The 24,462-nt window shown below is 47.0% G+C and overlaps 1 protein-coding gene across 1 annotated transcript in view; it reads right to left on the bottom strand.

Annotated features, from left to right (window-relative positions):
• The window catches only part of BRD3 (bromodomain containing 3), a 31,428-nt gene extending 15,346 nt beyond the window's left edge, over positions 1 to 16,082 (bottom strand). The window contains exon 1 of the mRNA XM_040083035.2: positions 15,981 to 16,082. The gene's annotated coding sequence lies outside the window, so the exon portion shown is untranslated. The remainder of the gene's footprint in view (positions 1 to 15,980) is intronic.
• Between the last annotated feature and the right edge of the window lie 8,380 nt (positions 16,083 to 24,462).

Below are 24,462 nucleotides of genomic sequence, written 5' to 3'. Positions count from 1 at the left end.
TTTTCAAGCAGGCAGGTTGAGACGCTGCTTCTGTGGACAATATTTAAACTCAGGCTCTTTACCCCGTTCACTTTGTTCCTGGAACACAATTTATCTTGGAGATGGGCACAGTTCAAGACCCAAGAGACAGTGGAACAGCAATTCCCAAATTCAAAGGCTGCAGAGACACAGCAAGCTTCATGGGACTAGCTCTTGCTTTAGCCGGCTCAGAGAGCATCTCCACGTCAAGAAAACACTCGGGGCAACCTAAGAATCCGGTCAGGGAATACAGTTAGGATGTAATGCAGACTCCCATGAATGCACTGATGCGAGCTGCTAAATCCATAGCTTCCAGCTCCATGTAAACTGAACTGCATTGTCTCTAGACCCAAGCTGCCTGGCACAGAGTCAGCTCCCAGGGCTCCGCTCTGGTGCAATGAGTAGCCTGAAATCCCATCATGAAGAGAGGACGACAGCTGACAGAGGACCTCAGTCCAGGGAAATGGAAGAAGGGGCAGAGGGAGATGCTGTGAACTGTTGTGAGTGAAAGGTGTCACCACAAACAGCCCAACTTGAAGTGGTCTGCACTCTGAATCTCATCGATGTCTTATTATGCCTCTTACTGCATGCACCTGACTGGTTTTGACCCCAGTTTTGTACCAAAGTTTAGAGATCCAGGCTCAAATAATAACTGGTGTTATACTGATATCCCATGACCTGGCTCAGACAGCGCTGTCATGTTCTCTCTCAAAGGCACATTTGAAATAGAGGAGAATACATAAATTGCATTATTGTATTCTGGTTTTCCCGCTGCAAACTGCAGAGGTAAAAATAGCCCACTATCACTGTGCCTTGTGTAGCATATGGTAAACAGCTTTGCTATGTCATCTTCCATAAACATTGGATATTTCAGCTCACATCAGGACTGCAGCTACTCTTCTCATGGCAAACAGACCACAATCACTTTCTGGAGGCAACTTATTTCAAATACGTTTAGAAAGCCGTACAAATACTCTGACATACACTTCTTGGTTGAACAGAGAAACATGAGCAGGGACAGAAGCTGCAGCAACACAGGAAGGAAAAAGCAGGGAGACATCCTAGAAAAAAACCCAAACCCCTCTGCTTTAATACAGCCCTAATCATCTCTGCTGAATATCTGGACTAAATTTAGAACATCAACTTACCCTGTGAGCTGCTGATTTAGATGAAGGCAAAAAGTAAACACATACCTAACTTGGGGAAATTGTACCAAAATAGCTGTGTACAAACAAACAGATCTGCAGCAGAGAGGGAGGGAACTGCTAAAAACCCAAACCAAACCCTGTGTGAATACATGTGATTATTTGTGCAGGAAACAGACAAGTCCAGTTCTGATGCTGGCACCATTTGTTCACAACACCCACTATAACCCAAGGATGGCAAAAAATGCCAGTAGGACTCTCTTGTGCCACGGATTTAAGTATTGCTCCAAAATCAGGCTTCTGGTTCCTGTTTTTTGGTAACTCAGGAGCCCAGATTAGCTCCAAAAGGACTGATCTCTCATCTGATCTTGCTGCTGCTGACAGGCAGGGTGATCACCAGCAGCCAAAAGGGATGCTGGCATCCTCTGGATGAGGAATTTCCTAACTAGAATGTTACTTGGGATTTCAGATTTGGAAGAAACCGGGGAAGCATTTTCTCCCGGTGTTCCATCAAGTCGAAGCAGCAGCAGAAATATTGCAAAATTCAATCTTCAGATCGAGGGGGGTAAATAGACAAAGAATTAAAAACACCAAAAAAAAAAAGAAAGATAATTAGGAAGTTTCACTGTCTCCTTCTGGGGAGCTCCCTGCATGGATTCAGGTTTCTGAGCAACATCCATCATCCCAGAGAATGCAAGGCTGCCTGCAGGCCCCTGGTGACCACCACTGAAGCATTTTGTTTGCTGTCCTCTTGATTAACAAACTGAATCCAGTGCGAGGATTGAGGGGAAATAAAACACCCACAGAGAGCAATTCCTACTGCTAAAGAGCATTTGGGTCACAAGTCTGGAACTACGCAGTGTAACTTAAGTCTTCCCTTTAAATAACCTGAGGCTAAATATGATTCTCTTTTCATTTGAATTTCCTCATGTCCTACCTCTCAAACTCCAATTTGATAAGGATCTTTAATTAATTTGTATTAAACCCCAGAACTGTAATTCAACAAACCACAGATCCATAGCTCCTACCTCCCTCAGACTTTTTTCTCCCTGCCAAGGCTTTCAGTATCTTCACCCCACAGCTCCTCATCTGTGCCATGGAGATAGTGAGAGCTCCTTTCTGTCCCCACCCAGCAGAGAAAACTCTCTGGGACAGGCACTGCCTCTCCACAGGGCCATTTTGATCCTCAGGCTTAAACAAGGCTTCTACAGTCCACATAAAAGGATGGAACAGTCATCAGTGACACAACTCAGAAAGGATTTTAATTAAGAACATTACCAAAACAAGGAGGGGCAGAACCATGACAGCCAACTTGGTCAGTTCCCTGCTCCTCTTTAACTTCCACGCGCCCACACACTGGTTTTTACCCCCAGAAGTGGCTCCAAACCCGCCAGCAGCACTGGCACTGAACTGCTGGATCCTGCAGAAGACAGAAATAGCTACCTGGACTATCTGGCAGCACTGGAAGAACTGTCCTGCCATAAATAAAGCTTTAACGTGCCTGTGCCTCACTGCACCTTTAACCCTTGGTCCCTCACCATTTGCTGGGGAAGCTGCTTTGATACTGGCTCACTTTGTAATTTTTAAGACTAAGAATTTACTTCTACAGCTATTCCTTAAGACTCAAAATGGTATCATTTTTGAGAATGTAAAAAGCAGGACAACGAGGAATCTGGAAGATGAGGGTAAAAATGCTTTGAAAATGTCCAAAATGCGATGGCTTTGAATTAAAGATAAATTAATGCCTGAGAAATCCGCTCCATGTGAAACATCATTCATAAAGTGAAGGAAGTGAGAGCCCTGACCATCTGACATCCCAAATTACCACACAAATCATCCATTTTATAAACCCACAGACAAAAAATAAGCAAGTTTCTACAAATTGTCCCCTAACTACAGGCAGAATTAAACTACACAGCCCTTTTCTAAGCACTCCAGCACCTACTGAAACTTCACTGCTATCAATAAATAGTTAAACTATTAGGGACAGTGACCCAGGACATCACTGTACAAGGTACTGGAGCCTGGAGCAAAGACTGCCAAAACCAGACATCATGTGCACCTTCCAGTGAGGGGCTAAGGTGAAACTTCCTTTAGCCCTGCAGTAATAACTTCTTAAATTTTAATTTTTAAATCACTACTTATCCTGTTCCCCGGGCCTATAATGTTCAAGTATCAGGAGCTGTTCTTGATTTCTCTGTCTGCACAAGTAGTTTTGATACTGCAAGTTTAAAATACACCCTAAAGTGCTGTCACACACAAAGAATGAACGTTGCTTCTCCTTCTTATGCAGTCTGAGACAGTAATTAAAAACAAAACCCGAAACCTCAAAGAAAGGAGGTTTTGAGTCCTGGAGTTTAAGCCTTTTTTTGCTAAGCTGCAACCTCAACTGTGTGGCAAACCAGGCATCAAAAAACCCAGCTAGGCTGGATTGATTTTTTTCTGTGAAAAAAACCCCTTTCTTCCACTGACTCTGTCGCACAGGGTCACTCAGCGGAGAGACATGGAGAAAACATGTAAATAACTCCCTGCACCGGCAGGACAACATTTTCCTGTCTGCAGCGGTGGGGGCTATTTTAAAAGCAGCTCTGAAGCCCCACGAAGCGCGCAGTGTGCCAGCGCTCCTGCTGCTCCAGCCAACGGCTCTGCCACTTCCTTTGGCAGTGCCCAACATTCAACGGATGCTTTGCTCCCGTGCAGGACCCCACGGGCTTTGTTTTGATTGCAAACTTAGAGCAAGCTTCATGTCAGCCTGGCAGTCCAACAGCTCCTCGGGTTTTTTCCCCTCCCTTGGTATAGTATTTCTGCGTGGTTACTTGGACACTGAGCAAAATCTGGCACAATTCCAGCCCGGACAGAAAGAGCCACATAAATCTTCCCATCAGGGAAAATTATCAAGTTGGAGAGATGTTCCTTGACCTGGCTGTTATCTGCACATTTTTATTTACATTACAGTAGCACACAGAGGCTGGGCAGAGACCAAGGTCCCTTGGCACTTCACACTCTGTACACGCAAAGGTTCCTTCCTCAAAGGGCTGCTGCTCACGACTCACACTTTACACCACGGTGAGCTGACTTGCCCAGAGCCCCCCAGTCAGCAGCCAGACCCAAAATTTGCCAGCAGGGCAGTGTCCTCCTAGCTGCTGCTCCAAGCACTGGCTCCTTGCAGCCTCCAAAGCAGATTCTCCGTGTCTTTTTCACCAACACTTGGAAATTTGGTCAGATCTGCCACCATGTGCTACTGCCTTTGTCAGAGAAGCAGCCCAGCCTTGGTCATCTTGCCCAGACTTTCTCTGCAGGAGAGGTTTAGCACTACTAAACCTCAATACAAAGTCAGGTGAAGTTATTAATGAGGGTTGTACTCATTTCATTCTGTGGCTGTAGAAAGTAAGGGCTACACCAGCACTCCTCTACTCTCCTCAGAAGGAAACAAAACTTGTGGACGCCTTCTTTTCCTCCTCCTTCGCCTTCCCTTCCCAGCCTCACACAGGAAGTGAACCACAGGCAGCTTTCAGTACCTACTAACATGTCAGCAGGGATGGCGTCTTCAAACTCAAGGGATGTGCAACTTGAGAGCAAGGCTTGAGGACAGATGAGTTGCTTTATCAGCCAGCCCTGCCCTGGCAGACAGACATGCCACACACAACATGCCACCCCCTCAAGACACTGGGATTTACACTTGGCTTCACTGCAGGAGCTGGGAATTTGGCTCGTAGTGCCCCTGTGGCACACTGCAGCACTCTGAGAGTCCATTCAGCCGTCCTTGCTGTCCCCCAAATCATTAATTCCACACATCACAGATTTGCTTTTCACGCATATTATTTTGTGCACCGCCCTAATAACTTCCTGAGACTGGGAGATGCAACTGTGTCCTGAGCTCACCTCTGCATGAGGGAGGGGAAAAGATCACAGCAGATTAAGCCAGTTCCTTGGCTTTTGACTTGGTTGGTTTAATGCTCATCAGATTATGCAGATGGCTTTCCCACCCTTGGTCTCTCCTTGGCTATTATAAGAGCAGGTGTTTCCTCAGTAAGGAGCCTGTGGGTTCCTAACCAGTAGGTAGGAATCAGCCAGGAGTAACTGGTAATTTCAAGGGTCTTCGGTTTTGATGCCTACTCAGTGCCCCCTGCAAATCACGCTGCTGTAAGATCTCTGACGAGATGCCTTCAAGCCCAGGGGTACCCAAAAGTCACTTCAATAAAAGCACTGGAGACTTATAAACACTGTTAGGCACCTCAAATAAAGTGATGGACTTTCTGATAATTTGAGGCCAGAATATTTCTCTCCCCCAAGTCACCAATGCCACAGGAAGCACCTTCTGATAAAGTCTGGGCAGGAATTTAGCTGCATTGTCACACACAAATCAGATGGGGCTCAACCGATTTCTAAAGGCTGCAGCTTCAAATGCCGGGAGCGATGTTTAACACTAAACCAAGTTTATTTTCATAGCTTTGAATTTGGTTTTGAGAACAGTTTTAAGAGAGCAATGTCAGTAAAGAATTAGGCATGGTTGACCTTTCTTTGCATTGGGGAGGACAGAATGACCACTGCACATCTCTTCCTGCCCTGCTTTTTGTGGCCCCCTGAAAACACAGAGGCAAATTTCAACTCAGACTGTGTTGGTTTTGTTCAAGCTCCTGAGTTACAGAGTTTTGTTAAAAAGGCTACAGGAGGAAGGAAAAGTGCCTGGTTACAGAGCCTATTCTGTGCTGGATTCCTGACTGAAGGAGCTCAGCCAGCTTTGAGACCTGACTGCAGTAAGGTCTGGACTCAGATAAGTTGAACTGAACTTGCAAAAAAAAAGAAAAAAAATCAACCAGGAGGTACTTCAGCAAATTATCTGGGTGGCCTATCATGAAAAAGTTAACAAATGCTTATCTGTAATAAATAAGATCTATGAACAGGTTCCAGAGTACTTGGAGCAGCTGGTGGCTTGCACATCCAAATCAACAGGATGGGAATGGATAGGTGCTTAACAGGAAAATGCTGGTGGTTGTGCCTTTCACAAGGTACACAAATTACACCTTTATGGCAGTGGAAAAATAAAATTGTTGGGCTTTTACATAAGAGAGGTTTGGCACAGCAAGTGAAGTGTTTGGGGTAACCACATGTCTGGGCACACTCTGCTCGTGCCATCTTTCCCCAGAGGGGAAAGGTGGAGATGCAATGGAATCACCTTGTGTGACCCACAGGGCTGAACCCACAACACCTCATGGGGGGCAGAGCCAGGGAGAAACCAGACAGCCGAAATTTACAGGGAAAAGATCCTGCTTAGAGCAGATTTTCTCTCTTATCCAGTGCACTGCACACTTATTTGGCAAGTCCTAGCACTTGCAGGGGTGGCTGCAGCCCCCCAAAGCCCCCGTGCAGCAGAAAGGAAGCACTGGGAAGGTGCTGGCGCACGGCCACGTACCATCCATGCTCTCAACATGTCAGGAGCAGCACGGGGGACAGGAGAGCTCGGGGAGGCAGGAATGTGGCTGAGGGCACGCTGGAAGTACGGTGCAAACCACAACACAGCCTGCAGCCCAGTCCTCAGGGATTCAGGAACCACTTCAAGCCTGACCCTAAAAAGTGCTCAGCAGCTTTCCCCTCTCACTAAGCTGCAAGGTCTCCGTGGCTCAGCACCTCACCACAGAGGGTTCTGCAGACTTATCACCTGCAAGATACAACTAATTGGTCAATCAAGATAAACCTCTTCCTAAGGAAGATTTAAGCACAGGCAGGAACAAACTCAAGCTCTGCACACTTTGCGGTTTCTCTACCTGAGTCAATTCCTTTTCCAGCTGTCTGTTAGAGAGAGGTACGATGACAAGGGAGGTTCGGTGCTGCGTATCTGGGGCTGGAGACTCTCGTCAGACTGATCAGACGTGTGGGTGCTGCCACTGCCTCAGTTACAACAGCTGGGAGAGCTGAGGGAGTCAGTGCCACCAGCCCGGGGGAAGCACATCCTCTCCCTGCAGCAGAACGGGATCCCAGCAAGAGAATTCCCACTGCACAAGGGCAAGGGGTGCAGGAGCATGGAGATCCCGTTCTCTGCCATTCCTAAAACAGCACAAAAAGAAACTGAAACCTAATCCAGAAGAGATAACCCTATGCTTACGTTGAAGTTGGCCAAGGAGTGGAAAAAATGTTGGTGACTCCAAATTCAAGATTTGCTGATGGGCACAGCAAAAGACTCCACAGACTCAGTCACAGCTTCTGCAGGCTGGCCAATTCTGCAAGCTCAGAAGTGGCACAAATGCTGTCTGCTGGATGCCTTCTTTGTAATTCCATCTCTCTGTTTCTGGAATTACCATCACTTTAAGCTTCACAGAGGGACAGAATCTACTCACCTCTGGTTTTGCATTCAAATCCACACTTAAAGAACAACCATAACTACAAATCCATTTCCTTGCCTGGGTTTGAGCCACAGTCACCCTTTCTAAGCATCCTTCACGTCAGCATCGCCAACAGCTCTGAAAGTGGGAGACAAACTGTGTGCCAAGCTGATGTTGCTTCGGCCTGAACTTGCTGCTAACAGATCTCAGTGGCAGGAAATCTCTGAATTCCTGCTTGCCCAGCCATCAGAAAACAGCTGCCACAGCGTATGGAGCAAAAGACAGAAATCTCACTTGTTGAGAGCTGTTAGGAAGAAATCACCCAGCTAAAAGTGCAGGAGCAACAGGTCCATCCTGGACACACCACCCCAGTGACAAGCAGCAGGCTGAGGCTGTTAATCATTTCAGAATGGGATGATAATGCTGAACAGTCTTAACCTGATACTCAGTGGCTTCAGCAGAAGTCAGCCTGGGGCTGCTTCTGTGTGTATTCCTTCAGGAAACAAAACTGGTGGATAGAAACAGCTATAAATACTACCGAGCAGATAAACTGCAAGAGGAAAGAGGCCGCTAACCTACACCCTCTGGGAGAAAGCAAAACATAGGGAAAATCAGGAAAAGAAAGGAGGGATGAATAGAGTGAGGAGACAGAAGTGAACGCTCCCTGTTTCATGCAGTTTGAAAACATGATTGACCACAGGCTGCTGTTAAACGCTGGATCGCACCCAGACTACTTTTCTGAACTACAGGCTAAAGCTTCATATCCCATGTCCTTCAAGGCTCTGCCTCCTGATTTCCCATATTTCCCCTATTCCTTTACAGCCTCCCTGTTCCAAAGCACAACTTCTCCAACAGTGACGCTGCTGACCATTCATCCTGTGACTCCAGCAAACGGTTTTGCCAATTTCAGGTCAACACGCTGCATTTCAGTTAAATTATTAAAACCCAACCAAACTAACTGTAAATAAGAACAAAAATAACCCCACACACTCTGGCCGTGTCCCAAGTTTCAGCCGCTGCATGCACAGCAGCAGCATTTAGGTACACGCAGTAAAGCAGAACGTGGCAACACCCACACAGGGTCCAGAACTCCTCATGGGATTATTGTACATCTACACCCTCGTTTTGTGCTTTTTAAAGGATGTGATCTGCACAGTTAAACATTTGAGTCCTGAAAAAGTCAGCCCTTCCTCTTTTTTAATCAGCATATGGTGCTCTGTGTACTTTTACAGCAAAAGGAAAAGCCTCAAACTCACTCCATTTGATTCAGTATACAGTGAATAAATGACAGAGTCTTTCCACAACAGGTTTTGTCATGATTATTTCTTTTTCTGCACTCTGATTTCCAAAAAGAGATATTATTGGACAGAAAGCTTTTTGAAGAAAAGTCTGAAAAAAAAAAAAAAAAGGAAAAGAAAAAGCCTCAAGAACTCAACTACTTCCCTGCTGGGCAGAGCATCTCTGAGCGTCTGCTGTACCTGCACAGAATTACAAAAACTCCCACTACAAGCCAGCCTGCTGACAGTTCTGACACCCCAGGCTGCAGGCTGGTTATCCCCCATTTAGGAAATGGGGATATCAATATTTCCACTGCCATCTGCAATTAAAGTCATTAGCCTTTTCCCACGCATGTATAGATTAACTCCTTCTCAGTGCTATGCTTGCACCAAATTTTAAAGAAAGGGAGAAGAAAGAAGTAAGAGCACAAAGGAACCTGTATTTACAGGGTGTTCAAATGTCATGACTGGGGTTTCTGGAAACAACTTCTTGACTAAGTATAACACTCCTTGTCATTGGAAGAAAGTGCAAAGCTAAATCTGACATCTGCTTTATCCCTTTGCCCACACTAGCACCCTTTAAAAACGTTTCTAAAAGATAAACCACAACACCCAAAAGGTCCTCAGTGACACCTGTTAGGGAGGGGGGCTTAGACAAAGTCAAATTCCACCTCCAGTTGAGTTTAAGAGGCTACAGAAACAGGAAGATCACCTCCTCTTTATGGAACTTAGTACAGAAAGTACTCTGAGCAAAGTATAAAATACAGAGCCCTTGCAAATAGCACTTAATTCCTCTGTACTACCTATTTAAAGGGTTGTTTCCTGCTCTGTGGAGCTAAGAACCTACACTGCAATTTTCCCTTACACCACCAGTTCTGCAAGGCCATATATCAGCATTATTAATATGATTTACAAGTGCTACAGATGTTCTCCTCAGGGGCAGCTCCATGCAAACATCGACAGACTTCTAATAAACAGACCCAGACCCATCTGTTAACTTGTTTGAAGCCTTTCACTGTACAGAGCAGAACCAAAGTGATTCATTAGAGGAAATATCTTCATCAACAACCTCCCCTGCACACTTCTTGTGCTCCAGCATTTTCTCCTACTTAACTTTTAAATTTGTTTTCATGTACTTAAATGATTAAAGCTACTATTTTGAAAAAGAACAGATTCATTTCAGGACAAAAAAACAAGTGTAGTAAGTGCTTTTTACTACACTTACAAGTGCAGTAAAAATGGATGAGCTGCCACTGGTTTAAATCATGCTCTGGGTTTACAACTACAGCACTGCACCTCTCCCATGCAAAGCCCACCTAAAATCAATACACGACAATCAAGCCAGTTTAAGGGGATGAAGGATGAAATTAAAGGGATTGAATTACCAAGACATAAATACACTGCTCGTTAGCTGAGCCACAGTAACGTTAGACCTGCTAATGGGGCAGGGTAAGACCCCCGCACACCAAGGGAATTATTGCAGCTCTGCAGGCAGAGCAACCACTCCTTCCACCAGACACCCTCCCGTTTAAGACCACCGCTCATCCCCTGTGCACACTCCCACCAGCTTGGCTTTATCTGTTTCCAAAGCAATTGAAGTGCCCTGTGTTTGAACAAGCACATTGTCCCGGAATAACTCCGTGTGTTAACTTAAAGCAAACACAGCCACACAAGTACAAAAGGCTCAATGGGGTCTACTACTTCCGATGAAAAGTGATTTTGCTAAGGTTGGGTAGATCCATAAACTTGCTCGGCTATGCAAGGAAGTTCCAGGTCAGCTGAAGTGTGAACAAACTGTGGTAGTTAAGCTGCTGTGGCTCCCTTAGAGAGCATCGAAGCAGTTTCTGAGTTTGTGCGTTTGAATTAAACCCCCAAAGGGTCTGCGAGAAAGGGAAGAATTTGGATCTTAAAGTCTCTTATCCCTCCCTATGCAGGGAGCACAGGCAGCTGACTCAGGAGAAAGGGGGAAGGTGCTCCCTACTCCTCAGACCCCCAGGGAACAGTGCTGAGGGCAGATGGACAGGAGGACAGGCTCCAGCCTCCCCAGCACAGCTCCTGCTGAGAGCACCCACGGCTTAGAGCACACAGGCCCTAAGCTGCTCAGAGCTCCTGCATACGGATGAAGCTCAAGTCCAAGGAAACATGACCATGGCAGTGTGGACACGAGCATCCCAACTGATTCCCATGTGGCTTGTTCCTGCCCAGGAAAGGAATACACTTGCAGCACACTGGCTGATCCATAATACTCCCAACTCTGGCAAGCGCTTACTCCCGGGGAAACTCGGAGGAACATTCCCTCTCTTTTCATTGAAGAGCTGCACTTCAACATTATTTCACAGACCCTGAGCAGGACTGTAGCAGCGACAGAAAAGCTGCAAAAAGCAGTGCTTTCCAGGAAGGAACAGCAAAACACAATGCTTTCCAGGAAGGAACAGCATTCTCCACTAAACTCAGACAATCCTTAGGCATGTGTGCTCAGTTTATCACTTTCACTACAGCTCACAGCGCAACACTGTTCCTAAACCAGCCTTGGTAAGCAAAAAGGCAGCTACATCCTACAGCTCCTCGCAGCAAAAAGCTCTGGACTGCAAACTCTGCACTTGCTTATAGCCAAACCAATGGACCAGGGCAGTTTTAGAAAACAGATTTATCTCAGCATGTCCACATCGATGGGTTTTGAGAAAGGGAGACCCCCTCAAGGAGGCACCCTCTGTGATGTTACACAAGGATGAGATGAGCAGTTGAAAAGAAAATACCAGAAGGAGAAACATGCACTTTCTTCAACACAGGTAGGCTTTGGCCACAACAGGAGAGTCAGTCACAATGAAGAACATCTCAGCCTGTACATCTGTGCCAGCGCATGCTCTGCATGGGTGTCAGGAAAGTTCTCCAAGTATAAACTTCAAGAGTGGAACAGCAATCCTTTCCTGTCCCTTTCTTTGCAGGAGCAAACAGGATTATCCCCAAAGCAGACCAGTGTCAATCACATCCCAGTCTAAATCTCAAAGTTTGACAGTAAATGGGATCAGTGCAGACAGGGAGATTTGTTCCAGATTGGTCCCTCAAGCACAGAAATTTCACTTCAAATTGTCTTTGCTACACCTGTTGCAATGCTGGTGGAGAGGAGAAAGCCCTGCTCCCAGGAAAGAAAAAAACTCTGCTGACCAGGTTATCCATGCTGCTGAAACACTTCCAAAATATGACAACATCTGCTGAAAAGGCTTGGAAAGGTGCATAAAGAACTCAAAACAGAGGTGAGTAGTTTCTTCAGTCAGTATCTTATCAAGAAGAAGGGAAAAGGACTACTAGAAAACACAGCACATTACAGAGAATTCCTGCTCTGCTCTCCAGGAGAATTTACATCCTTCCAACACTGGCTTTAGCAACAAGTGGGTTAAAGAATTTGTGCGCCACAGAAAGGTTTTCACCTCCAACAAGCACTAATGATTGACAAAACAAGCCTGAAAAGCTGGAGATGCACAGATCCTTCCAAAATGTCCTGACAGCTCAGTGAGCAGCACAGCACACGATGGCTCCCTCCCAACTCCCAGAACTCCACTGCTTACAACGAGTTTCTGGGCTATTACTAAAGAATAATGTGGCAAATTGAAATAAAACAAAACCCAAGAAAACCAACACCACGTACAACAAAACAAAACATATGGCTGATGGTAATGACTGGGAAACCCACTGAGGATTAATGAATTTTGCAAATTAGCAAAGAAGGAGCAACCGGGATTAAAGAGAAACAATCAACAACACTGAGATGCAAAACGCTCTTCGTTCATTTATTTAGCAAAGTGCAGTTCTGCCTGTGCTGAAAGCACCTGATAGCTTACCAAAGTAGACAGAGTAATATATTTTGTAAAAGTAATTAAGCCTTTGAAATATGAGACCTCAGTACATCACTCAGCTGGTGCTGAGGAGAGGGATTTGACTCCCGAGTTGTTTGTGCTGTCAACAAGAGCGATCAGGCTCCCAGATTACTCCCCGGAGGAGGAGTGAGATTCTAGGAGTGCAACAGGGCTTGGCTGGAAACCCACACCCCACTGCACAAGTGTCTCCCCTCGAAGGGAAATGGTAAACATTAAACAGCATCATTCAGAACACGCACCAAGATGTGCCTGGGAAAACTCTGGGGAGCCCCAGCCCAGTGCTGCCTTCAGCCTCACGGGAGAGACCCCCACAGGCAGGCTGGACCCCTGGCCTGGAAGAGAGGTCTGAGGATATCAAACCACCCCCATTAGACTCGCTCCATCTTAAGAGATGGGTTTTAAACACACACTTCTTAACTCAGCAAAGAGGCCTTTTGCAAGATTATTAAGAATTGTAATTTAAGTTGTACAAAGCACTGCAAAGACACAAGCCCACAGAAACACTTGCATTTGCAGACACTGACTAATAACAAAATTAGCCTTCTTTAAAGACAGATACTACAAGGGCAAGGCTGTCCAGCATGCTTACCGAGCTGGAACTCAGACTTCAACATGCTTTTCCTCTAAATACTTTTTCAATGACAAGAACTAAAGTTTTTGTAAGCACTTGGGTGCCTAAATAACACCAGTTTGTTTTTCTGTTTTTTTTTTTTTTTTTTCCCAGAAGCCAAGTTTTTTCATTTGAAGATAACAGAACCAACACTCCAGAGTCAGCTTTGAAAACAACCCTCAGACACTTCACATTGCACGTGCATTCTTTCTTAATTTAAACTCCGCAAGCATAGGTCACTAAAACTAAAAAGCCTTTCACTGCAACAGCTACTGTCTCAGCACTGAAGAGACAATATTGCAATCAAGCTCATGCTGAACATTGTATAAGACTGCTACCCCCTGCCCAACCCTTATATTAAACATTGTCTCAAAACACTAAGTAAGAATAAGTGAGTATTTTTATCCAGCACAGACTAAAGAGAAAGAAATACACAATCTTAGCGTTTCTTCTTTCCAAAAAGGAAAGCTTTGAGGTCTGGAGTTACTCTGTTTCAGCAGCAGCCTCGCGGGGTTGTTATTAAAAACTCCCCAAACTCCTGTGCTAAGAAAAATGAGACACCCAGCAGTCTGCCAGGGCTGTGATCTGCACATCAGGGGGCAGGACCTGCATCCACAGGACACTCAAGCAGTTAGGGAGCTGTAAGCAATACAGATCATGGCTTTTTCTGCTTGTAAACAGCCAAACTGCTGTGGGGACTTCTTGTTTGTTTTGATCGATGCATATTTAATCTGCACTTGTCACCCAGATCCTGCAGCACATATGGTAGTCACCAAGTCCCCTCTAATACCTTGGCTTAGCACTGTGTGAATTAAAGACAACAGTTTCAGCTTTTAAACTAAACTTCCAGTTTCATATAGACACACCCCCCACCCCTCCCGCCCCGCACACTCACACTGTACACGTTAAAAATATTAATGAGCATATTAAAAAGGTGCTTCTCTATTCCCAGCAAGGAACAGCAGGTGTGCTTTGCTAATTATGTCAGCTCCTACCCTGTATTATTTTCCAGTGTCAGGGAAGTTAAGATGTAACAAAAAAAACCCCACACAGACACACCAACAAACAAACAAACAAACAAACAACAAAAAAAAACACCAAACAAACAAACATTAAAAAAACCCCCAAACCCTACATATGAAAGTTTGAAATATTAGTGAAGCCATCACACTTGCTCGTCCCAACAAGTTTATTTTAGTAACTTTTGGCCCCTGAAGAAATCAACCGCAAGGAACATCCACACTCTGGGACTGTCATAGAACATTTATCCCGAACCCGACATTCTCCACGTTGTCAAAAGTCAGTTGTGGAGGAAAACACGTTCTGAATTAACACCCTGCGAGACCCAAGCACGTAAAGACGCACACAGACCCGCGACCTGAACACTACAGCTTTGTTTGAAAGTGAAACCAAGCAGGCTACAAATAATGCTCTATCCCCAGCGCCCAGGGAGGTGCCAAACCCAAACAAGAAGTATAAACGGAGGAGAAGGACGGCTGAGTTTTGAAGTTTTACATTTTATTATCGGTAGCATTATTTATAGCGTGACACTTCTATATATAAATCAGCGATCTGCGTTTGTTTTTACACCTAGAAAGCATATCAAGTTTAGGCAGCGAACCCTCGGGTTTCCATTTATTTGCAAAAGTTTGGTAAACACCGGATATTTACACGAGCGGAGCAGCTGGGTACACACACACACATACACAAACAAATGCATGCGGACACGGACAACACGCGAAACGCGCACTTTCCAGCCCATCATCCGCTGCCTGCTCAGACCTTTTTTCCAGCTCCCAAGCCAGCGGCGGGGCCGGGGAAATGGCCGGAGCAGGCGGGCGCTGGCCCAGGGCTGGGGCCGCCGCCGGGCTCCGCTCCGCGCCCGAGCGCGGCCGCGACAACCGCGGAGCCGGGGACCCGCGCAGCGCCGGCACCGGCGGCTGGAGCCTGCCTAGTCTCCCCCCTCCCTTTTCCTCCGCGCTAGTTTTTAAATTTTCTTTTTTTTTTCCTTCCTCTTCTCTCCCTCCCTCTTTTTTTTTTTTTTTTTTTTTTTTTTTTTCCTCCCCTCTTTCTTTTTACCCTTGTTTTCAAGAGCGCCCGCAGCCCTCCTTTTTCCTCGCCCCTAATTTTCCCCTTCAAAAAGATGGCGGGCACGGAAAGCGAGAGCGAGGGAAAGCGAGCGAGAGAGGGGGAAGAAGAAGAAGAAAAAAACAAAACAAAACAAAAACCCACAAAAAAAAAAAAAAGAAAAAAAAAAAAAAAAAGAGAGAAGAGAAGAGAAAGAAAGCCCGTCCTGCGTTGGGGCGCGGGGCTCGGCGGGGCCGCGGCTGCGCCCGGCCGGGGCGTCTTCGGGCGCTCGGCGAGAAGGGGAGGGGGAGCAGAAGATGGAGAAGAAGCGGCAGAAGAAGAAAAGGGTGGGCAGGAGCGGCGGGGCCGGGAGGAAATCAATGGCCAGGCTGCAGCCAGCCCCGCCGCGCTTTGTTACAATTGTGGCGGCGCACAAAGGCTGCGGGGCCGCGGGGAGCGACGCGGGGCTCTCGCAACAAGAAGGAGCAGAGGAAGAGAGGAGGGGAAAAAAAAAAATAAAAAAAAAATATCAGCATTGGCCTTTCCCAAGTGGGTTTTGCTTTCCTCCCGCTTCTTCCCCGGCCCCCCTCCCTCCAGAAACCATGGCCCAGTGGTAGCAATGCACACCCAAGCATCTAACAAATAAAGGGAAAGATTAAATAGATTACTTTGCCCCGGCAGCTCCAGCAACGTTTGCCTTACAGTCCCTCCAGTTGCTCTTCTTTTTATCCTCGGCAAGGCAGTATAATAGATGCGCTACAGCGCCCGAGCGCTCATGCGCCGGGCCGCAAGGCCGTGTGGGCACCGTAGTCCCGGGCCGGGTCGGGCGAGAAGCGGCGGCCGCATCTCGCACTACAAATCCCAGAAGCCAGCGGGGCGCCCCCGGCCCCCCGCGCCCTCCCCGGAGCGGCGGGCAGGGGACGGGAACGGCAGGGGTGATGCCCCGGTCAGCGGGCAGCGGGGCCGCCCGAGGCGATGTCCCCGGCGGGGGAAGCGCCCGGCGGGGCTCGGGGCGGGGGACCCGCCGCACGGAGCCGGGAGGAGGTGGCGGCGGGAGGGTGTCCCCCGGACAGACATGGCCGGGGAAAATCCCGGCTTCCCCCGTCGCGCCTGCCGAGGTACGAGCAGAGCCTGAGAAGTGCGGCTGGAAACGCGCGTGGGACTCACGCGTGCTGCGGGAGGCTGAGCTGGAAATCACAACTGCTCTCGCCCCCCCTTTTTTTTGTGTATGTGTGTGTGGGGGGGGGGGGCGGTTGTGGTTTTTTGTTGGTTTTTTTTTTTTTAAATCGCGGTTTGCATTGGGTAATGCGCTCTCGCATTTATTATGCAACAACTAATACGAGCTGCAATAAAAATAGCCCGCCGCCGATGCACGCTGAAGTAGTGAGCGGCCAAAAAAAGAAAAAATCCGTCAAGAAAACCCACAGCCCGATGTAGTTTGCACTGGTTGGTGAATTTCATAACATTGTCAACTGCTGAAAACAACAGAAATTAATCTAATGTATACAATAAAAACAATGTGAATTTTACCAGCACACCACCATAAAAGCATCAACAAACATCAGCACTGTTAGAAACACTTTCAAGTAACAGACACACACTGCCCATGTCCTAAAGCAAATCCACAACTGCAAACAGAAGTTAAAACAAAACAAAAAGTTATAAGCCAAAATATGACTGAATTGCTGCAGAAAAAAAAAAAAAATAATAGAACTACTGGAAAATAAATGAGGGGAACATTTGAGTGCCAGTATGGAATAAGGCAGAGGGAGAGGATTTCTCTGTGGACACGTGTGCCAGCAGAGGCTGCCACGCTGCTGGTTCAGACAGCCACATGCTGATGCCAATTAATAAGTCAGTTTATTGTAACCATAAGGTGAAGGCAGTTTTACTAAAAGACCTTATTTCCACAAGATTAGCTTTAGAAAAACACGACTAATGGGACTGAAATTTCTCCAGAGGTATGATATAATCAGAAAGATTGTATATAAGCTTAAGAGAAATCCATTTAGCTATGCTTGCAGCTGCCTCAGGATGGAACAAAAATTGCACACATGCCCTAGCCAACCTCCCCCCCAAAAACGGCTTTTCGACACTCAGCTTCAAGGGTTGGGCAAATTCAGGAACCAGAAACTTGCTCACAACTTTACCACTCTTGGATACATTTACTAAGGCAGCATTTGGTGTATCGGCATCAACAGATACAAACGCCACCCTAGATGAGTGCGTGAGATTTGGGATTGCCTCCTGTCAGCCGTACTTCCTTCAGGTGTACCCCAAAGTCACCTCCCCACCCTGAGCACATGGTCTCTGCAGGAGCACAAAGCAGGCAAGCAGTAAGAAAAAAGTAAATTCTAGGAATTCTTAAAGGAGAACCACCACGCTTCACTGTGGTGTTCACAAATCTGGTTGCCAAAAATAGAGGAAATCCCTTTGAAGCACCACCTGAACTCTGCCCTGCCCACAAGTGACCTGAACACCAGGAGTAGGGGGAAGGACTGGATTTTGAGCACTTTTTATCATTGTTCTGCTCTAAGCCCATTTTCAAGGCAATCTAAAAGAGCACAAGTGTATCAAAGAATTTGAGAGCTGAAGGGAACCGGGGCAGTTCTTCTGACTGCGCTGTCCTGCTGCAGGACGTACCTGATCCACATGGATAACCAGAGTAGGAATTCCTGAATGCCCTAAAACATACACAGACACCAAATCATGAGCATGACCAAAGAGCCCCTAAATGAAAACTGCTGCAGCTCTAGGCATGGGGGCTGGGAAAAGTTGGCAGCTGAAGCTTTCCAAGGGAGGGGGCAGGGAGAAATGGGCTCAGAATTCATTATGAACACTTTGAGAAATGGACTCCATGCACTCTAAAGACTCCTTTCCAGCTAAATCATAATCTGAAAGCTTGGGCCTTAAAAGTATTTATATTTCAGTTAAAGACAAAGTCCTGCAACAAAAGAAGTGTTGGCTGCAATGTAAGACTTGGCAGAGCCACAAGGAACTGAGCAGGGGTCTCCTAATGCAAAGTGTTTGGCAACCCCAGCAACAGGCACAGAGCACAACAGCACAGAAAAGAGAAACTGGGGAGTGCAGGCAGAAAGGCAGTGACAAGAAAAGGCAGAGAGCAGAAACTCTGTGAGAGCATAAAACTCTCCAAGCTAGCCGAGCACTCACCTCACAATGAATGTGCACAAGTTCAATACTGGAGCTCGATCCTCTCTGCAAATCCTCTGCCAGGAGCACAATGGTGAAGGGTGCATCAGAACTGCAACCCAAAAGGAGTCTCCAATTACACCTTATCCTGCCTTATCTCACCCAGGGTGGGTGGAAGAGGGTTTCACCCCAAATTGTCCTGTTCATTATGCAGCAGGCTGAGCAGGCAAAACAATTCACGTGGGAAACTGTCCCCAGAGATTTCACCACTATCAGCTTTCAACCTGGAACACAGCAATCGCTCACACACCTACCTGTAGGTCTGCAGACTTGTGCTTGAAGAGCCCCGCTGCATCCTCCAAGGGATTAGGAAAGCAAACATATTTTGGGATCCCTAAAGCCTTCTTTATGCAAGACAGTGAGTTTAGATAATGGTTTAGCCAAACAGGCACAGGCTGACTCAGTTTGAATAGGCCCCTTAGGAGGTACAGTGAAATCAAATCAGAACAATTTAAGCTCAAGTTACCTAAGCCAAAGTAAAGGCACTTCAACCCAGGAAAGGAGAGTCGTAATCTTTAAATTAAATTCTCAACTGATTTTGTCACACAGTTTCATACACAAGATGTAACAGGCTGCCTCTTCTGAGACACCTTAACAGCAGCTTTTCCATAAAATGCAAACCTACAGCAGCAGCTCTTTACCTCCTCCTGCTCCCCAAGCTCAGAGGAGCATCCTAGATTCACCCAAAGCTTCTCAATTGGCCTCTGTGGTCTTTTGTGCTGCACCTCCAGTTACCCCATTAGTGCCTTGCTAATGAACATCTGCCATGTATTTATTCCTGACTGTTGTAGTGCTTTTAACCTGTAATGCCCAGTGGTACCTACATCCTTCTCAGAAGCTTTGTGCACAGGCTTCAACAGAAAAAAATGTACTTTGTGCAAAACCAGAGTGGTTTTCAGGGCTGTTAAACACAGGTACTTTTTGCCTCTCTGCTCATGGAGTACTGGGTGTTTTGAAATCAAGAGCGGATCCAAGCAGAAAAGGAGATACTTTGGAGGACAGATGAGTTTTGGGAGGATGGGCCACACTCCGTGCATTGTGTGACTGCATCCAACAATATCTAGCAGGAAGCAGGGACTGCTGGGAACACCAATTTTTCTGATCTTTGCAATAGGTACTTCCTGCAAGCTTCTGATTTTCACCTGTGCCTATTCCATTGTCAAAACCACAGTTCCCCACTGCAAGGGGAGATTATATGACTCAGATCACTCCAGCGTCAGACAGAAGGGTGTTGAACACAAGGAGATAAATGCTCTTATTACAACAGAGAGTCATCTTTTCCAATGATCATCTTCAGTGTAGTGGTAGGATTTCCTCGATTGAGTAAGTGTTATTCAGTAAGTTAAGGATGACAGGATTAGGGCAGAGGTTTAAAACAATAATTGCAGTTTGTTCGTCTGTAGTACCTTTCATCTGTGGAATTCACAACAATGCAATAATCCTCCTAACAGCTTTTGTAGGTAAGGAAATATTATGACTCCTGTTTTTCAACTGAGGAAGCTGAGAGGGAATATGATGATGCAGAGAATCATGGGCAGAGGCACAGTTGGGACTCAGCTCTTCTGACTCACTCTTTGTAGTTCTGAGAGCCCTGACACGCCAGTTGGTGAGGCCACCCTGGCTCCTCACTCCCAGGAATGTCAGTGCCTGCAGGGCTTTTGGATCTTCAGCGCTCCCTCTTCATCTGGGAGAGGCTGAGCAGAGCCCCCAGACTGGGAAGCCAGGAGCCAAGATGTCTACAAGCCCCCAAAGGCACAGCACTGTGCTGTTTGAAGGGAAGACAGGAAAGAATTGAGCAACACTAGACCTAAAGGATCTTGTAAGTGTTCATCTGCACAGAGGAGTTTTGATCGTCATCTGAATGGTGGTCTGGAGTCAGTCAATATCCAGTGGAGGGTCCAGAGTAGATTTAAATAAAGTTCTTCCAGACTGGAAGTTCTCAAACCAGTGAAGTAGAGGTGAAGTGCTTCCACTGCAATGGACAGGAAGAGCATGAAGAGCCCATAGAATCTTCTGTCTGACTGTCATGTGTCTTACCAGGAGGGAGCAAAAAGCTTTATTTGGAGGAGCTGGAGACTGGGATATATTGGGCTAAGATTTATATGCATGGAAAGAGGTGAACTAAAGGTCTAAACTGTTGTGAGAGAGAAGAAAACGACATCACCACAGAATTCGGGAATGGAAAAGAAACTGTCCAGCCAACATGGCTACGTATCTTTGGCCACAGTTAAAAATATTCCTTTGGAAATGACCTGCATCTGAATGATTTTGTTGGACATTCAGTGTGATGTGGAGACCCAGCACCTGCTGTGAACACAGTGGTTTGCACAGGTAAGCAAGGCTGTGAATAGTGTGTGCTACTGAGCTGGCAGTTGAAACCAACAGACACTGGAACACGCCAGACTTCAGCAGGCCAAAGCCCTAAAGAATCCCTCTGTGTTTCCTTACTTCTCCTCCTGCCCCTCACAAAGACTGGAGAGGATGGCACAGAGATCCTCTAACCAAACAGTAACACCTTCAAACATCTTGATCTGCAAACGACAAGGAGTAATAAATAGATCTCACTAAAACTATTTCAGGGGTGTGAGTGAACCGTATTGAACTGTCCGCTCGCCGTGGCTGCAGCCAAAGAACAAAGCTCCTGATTCACAGAAGTGCTGAGAACCTGCTGCTCCAGTTGAAGTGGCTGGGAGAGGCAGGCTGTCATCACGTCTGGCAGTCAGAGCGTGTGTGACTCAGGCTGGGGCTCTCAAAGCAGCAGCCTCCATGCATTAACTTGGCTGGGGCTGGCATTGGGGGGAATTTGTGCTGAATGATGCCTTATAGCACATTGCAGGACTCCGACCCTGTGGGAAGTCCAACCTGCTCTTCACAATCATGTTTCTTACCAGGTCTTTACTAACAAGGGTTTGATACATGCAGCGTTTAATGATCCTACATTGAAATGAGTTCTTCAACTTCTGTGCGCCCCTCATGCCTGGCCTAAGTGTTTGTACACATCCCTCGCTGAGAAGGATGATTCCGATCCTACCTGCTCTCCACTGGGCTAAGATTTCCTAGCTTTAAATGAACAAATGTTGGCAATGATGCAAGCAAGGCTCAGAGTGTAGTGGGGGAGGTAGAAATATCATCCTGGAACAGGTTCAGTGTTTGTTTTTAAATCCCAGAAGAAACATATGAATGTGATGTATCTGGGATTTAGGGGGGAAAAAAAAACAGAGCAGCATGTTAGAAACCACCCAGAAACAGCTCTGTGTCAGGGATCAGCTGCTCTTTAGAAGGCTTAAAGATGCAGCAGGTCTCTCCTGAGTCTTCTCTCCCTGTTTCTGGAGTAGAGTGTAACACACAGCGAGTCTGTTCTGCACTTCCCCTGTCTGCTGAGGGGCCCAAGTAAATAAAAATGTGAGCTGAGATTGCTAATTGTGCCAAAACATAAACACGGGCTCACACAGCTTGTAAGCTCCCTGTCTGATTACTCACCACTACAAACGTAAGCACGAGCTGGTTTGCAGCAGGCAGGTCTAAAGAGCAGGTCCAGGCTGTAGTGAAGTTCCTGGGAGCTTTTCCACAAACAATAAAGTCCTTTGGATCAGCTCTGCAGCACCGGGTTAGCTCTGCTCTGGTGCAACCTGGGACAAAATCACACACGATGGTCACGGCAGGAGCCACGGCCTCAGCTCCTGACACCCTGAAAGGCAGCCAAAGGGAGCCCAGTAACACTGGGAGCAGCCACTTCCTTCCAATCTGAGCCATTTTCCTTTCCCTTTCATCACCACGGGAAGCTGCTCTCCCACAAACACCTCAGGCAGGTGTCTTTTCCAGTGCGCTTGGCACGTCCCCAGGTTCAGGCTGTGTGGAAGCAAAGGGAGTGAAAGATTTGGTGAGGGGGAAGCCTGCCAAGCCCCACGCACTTCCAGAGTTCGGACAGATGTCACATCCTGCTGATCCCAGCTGCGGGAGCCTGGCTGGGGGAGCAAGACCCTCACAGAGGATTCATAGCCATCAAGTGAAATTTAATCCATATTTTTGTCTTTGCAGAGCCCTGGGGATGTTCTGCAGTCCCAAAGAAATGCCCTCTGCTCGTGTTTTTCTGAAAGCCCCGTGCTATCAAAAACCCAGCCTGGCATGGGATCAGGTACTTGGCCAAATGGAGTTTATCATACTTTGAAGTAGTTTAAAAAAACATCCAGGACACTTAGAGGCTAAGGGGTTGTTTAGGATTACACTTAATTTGTAGTCAAGGCTACATTTTTCAGGTTCCAGAGCGGTATTATTATTCAGAGCAGTTAAGGATTTTTATACATGCATATGTATGTATTCTCTACACACACATAAATATATTCATATGTATTTTCTGCATATATAGAAAAATATCAGGAAAAAATTCCTGAAGCAGACACTGAAAGGCAAAATATGAACTTATCTCCAACGTGAAAGAAACAAAAAACACCCTGCCACGAGAAAGTTCTATAAATAGCATTATACTGCTGGTTTGTATTCTCCCATTTTATTTCGTATTCATTGTTTAAAAGACTGCAAACATTATGCCAAAACCATCTGGAAGAATCAGCACCAGGGATTTAACTGGATTTGTTTCCTAATATTGTTCCGATGAGTGCGCAGCTCTTCTAACTGTGTTTTACCTCCGTGAGTTTAGAAGGCAGGGCTAATTCTCCAGATTTCTGCTGCGGGATTCCAGGCTGGAGAAGGGCCTTGGCTTCACGCTACTACAGGTTTTTTTCATCTTTTCCTTTCTCAACTGCCACTAGAATTTTTGGAAGCAAAGTATCTTCCTGTATTAAAGGGCCAGTAAATGACACACGTCTCCTTTTCTTCCCTCTTAACTGAAAGCAGACTGCAACGTGTGGGTTCAGAAATAACCCACTGCTCTCCAGAAAAGTGCTTAAACACATGTTTAACTGTAACTGGGCTGTTTGGCCCTCAAGAATTAAACACTTTTCTGAGTCAGGGCTTTTTGTGTGACAGTACGCTGAGAAAACCACCTTGCCTCAGATACCCTCTCACCCAGGAGAGGATTACGGCGTTAAATGGCTCAAACATCAGCATTAGAGAGTCACAGAACCACTTAGGTTGGAAAACACCTCTGGGATCATCGAGTCCAACCTTTGATTGATCATCACTTTGTGTCAATTAAATCACGGTGCTGAGTGCCACGTCCAGCCGCTCCTTGAACACCCGCGGGCATGGGGACTCCGCCACCTCCCTGGGCAGCTCCAATGTTTAATGTTTCCCCCTGATCCAACGTTTCACACCACTTCCCATGAAGAAATTCCCACTGATGTCCAGCCTCAACCTCCCCTGGCACAGCTTGAGGACGACTCCCCATGCCCTGTCACTACCTGCTTGGGAGAAGAGCCCGACCCACACCTTACAGGCTTTATTATGGATATCACAGACATTATACAGGCACTATTACAGACATTACTGGGGTGTGACTTGGCCTGCTCTTCTCACAGCCGCTTTTATCGGTGCGCATCCAACGGGGCCGGCTGCGGGCGCACCCCAACGACACCTAACCCCTGCGGCCGGGCTCAACGGCCCCCGAGCGACGGCAGCAGCGCCGTGGCCACCCGATCCCGGTCCGTACGAGCCCGCTCCGCACACGGGAACGTCACCCCGCCATGGATGCGGCCCGCACCCCGCGGCCCGCACGGGCACGCACGGCCAACGGGGAACGGCAGCGGGCGCTGGGAGGGAAGGAGAGAAAGCGGGGAAAGGAGGGAAAACAGGGAAAAGAAGGCGAGGAGGGAAAAGAAGGAGAGGAGGGGAAAGAAAGAGGGGAGGGAAGGGGCGGGCACGACGCCACGGCGATGGGCTCCGCCCGTGCGCGCTCTCGCGCCGCTCTTTTGGCTCTCGGGCCGCGCCGTAGCGCTCCCGGGAGAGAGCGGCATTGTGCGGCCTCCGGCCCGCTCCGCGCAA

Source organism: Hirundo rustica, chromosome 20, assembly GCF_015227805.2.
Source record: "Hirundo rustica isolate bHirRus1 chromosome 20, bHirRus1.pri.v3, whole genome shotgun sequence".
In the NCBI taxonomy this organism is placed as follows: domain Eukaryota; kingdom Metazoa; phylum Chordata; class Aves; order Passeriformes; family Hirundinidae; genus Hirundo; species Hirundo rustica.
This window is presented reverse-complemented; position numbering and strand designations above follow the sequence as displayed.